The following is a 2,054-nucleotide window of genomic DNA, read 5'->3' on the forward strand; positions in this document are numbered from 1 at the left end:
CGACGTCGGGGGCGCGGACCTTCGTGCGTCGAACACCGGCAAACGTAGCATATATCGCCTGATATGAAAAAAAAATCGGTCACGAGGAGAACACTACGAGTATATACGTTCGATAACCGATACACGAAGCGGTGCATAAGCGGGCGGTCGCCCTCGTAAGGACGACTCACGACGCCGCGAGCACTCACGCAGGTCCGTGACCGGTTCTCTCCGCTCTTATTCGTATCCCTTCGTATACCTTCGTCCGACTCTGAAACGTTCTCTTATAATTTTTAAGAAGAACGACGGCGGGTTGTCAAGGCAAGAAGGGACAGAGAGAGACAGAGGTAGAGTTTCGTAGTCTCCCGTGAACACGATAGATTATATATCGAGCATGCGTACGACTTGCACGGTCTCTGCACGACCGCGACGAACGCCGACGAGCGTCCAACAATCGCTCGTACGTCGCGTATGTTCTCTCCGTCCGCTCTTATTCGTATCCTCGTTCTTGTACCTTCGTCCGACTCTGAAACGTTCTCTTATATAAAGAAGAACGACGGCGGGTTGTTAAGGCAAGAAGGGACAGAGAGAGACAGATACGGAGAGTAACGATACGCAACGCAAGCAGTCTTAGGTTTACGTGAGCAACCCTCAGCCAGGCGTGGTCCAGGAATTGTATCCGTGGACCGCAATGTGCGTTCGAAATGTCGATGTTCATGTGTCCTGCAGTTCACACGTTGACGCGCAATTAGCTGCGTTCTTCATCGACCCACGAGCCAAGTGATCCACCGTTCAGGGTAATCTTTTATAAATTTACAACAGTTCAATACTCAAATGTACTCTTCTCGGTTCTAGCGAAGCCGAGTTCCGTCACGTTCGACCAACGGGAATCGAACGCGCAGAAGTCGCCATAGGATTGACGACACAAAAACGTTCGAAAAAAAAAGAAAACGACGAACGCGCGAAGATACGCGCGTTCGCCGGCCGGGCGTAAAGTACATTATGATATATAACAACCATCGAGATCGAAGCTCCGTTCGTCAGGAAACGACGGGGATATATACACCCGATTCTGAATCCTCTGTACAGCACACGATCTCGCGAACGAGTAAGCACGGTGGCTAGCCCATGTTATATATGTGTTTGATTCTACTCTCTCGTCCAATTATTCAAGAAACAGCGCGCGTGCATCTCTCCATCGTTCGGGTGATAGTAAAGATTCGATGGGATTCGCGCGGCCGTCCGCCTCGAGCGGTCTTTCGTCCCAATATCCAGAAGCAGAGTTTGAAAAACTCTAGCGACGGCACGGGTGTCCGACTCACGACATCGAGGTTTCGAAGCCGGCGATCCCCTCCGAACGGATGGCGACCACGCGACCGACTGAAAGCATGAAAAATCGACGAAAGATAGAACACATCTCCGTTCGGGTGGTGTTTTTTTTTTTAAAAAAAAAAAAAACAAAAATTCGATGGGACTCGCAGCCATCGTCCTCGCGCGGTCTTTCGTCCCGATATCCAGAAGCAGAGTTTGAAAAACTCTAGCGACGGCACGGGTGTCCGACTCACGACAACGAGGATAGACAGCCGGTCCCCTCCGAACGGGTTATGCGACGATAAACTCGATGAAACTTTAGTCTCGTTCAGGTAGTGTGTGTCTTGTAAATCAAAAATTCGATGGGACTCGCATCCATCGTCCTCGCGCGGTCTTTCGTCCCAACATCCAGAAGCAGAGTTTGAAAAACTCTAGCGACGGCACGGGTGTCCGACTCACGACAACGAGGATAGACAGCCGGTCCCCTCTGAACGGTATATTATATATGAGATGATAGACGACAAACTGGATGAAACTTTAAGTCTCGTTCAGGTAGTGTGTAAATCAAAAATTCGATGGGACTCGCATCCGTCGTCCTCGCGCGGTCTTTCGTCCCGATATCCAGAAGCAGAGTTTGAAAAACTCTAGCGACGGCACGGGTCTCCGACTCACGACAACGAGGAAAGACAGCCGGTCCCCTCTGAACGGTATATTATATGAAACTTTAAGTCTCGTTCAGGTAGTGTTTAAATAAAAAATTCGAT

General features: G+C 49.9%; 1 non-coding gene across 1 annotated transcript; it reads right to left on the reverse strand.

Moving 5' to 3' along the window:
- Positions 1-624: 624 nt before the first annotated feature.
- Positions 625-779, reverse strand: LOC126877744 (5.8S ribosomal RNA). The gene has a single exon (XR_007695291.1). It is a non-coding gene; the product is annotated as a 5.8S ribosomal RNA (ribosomal RNA).
- Between the last annotated feature and the right edge of the window lie 1,275 nt (positions 780-2,054).

Source organism: Bombus huntii, unplaced genomic scaffold, assembly GCF_024542735.1.
Source record: "Bombus huntii isolate Logan2020A unplaced genomic scaffold, iyBomHunt1.1 ctg00000233.1, whole genome shotgun sequence".
NCBI classification, from domain to species: Eukaryota; Metazoa; Arthropoda; class Insecta; order Hymenoptera; family Apidae; genus Bombus; species Bombus huntii.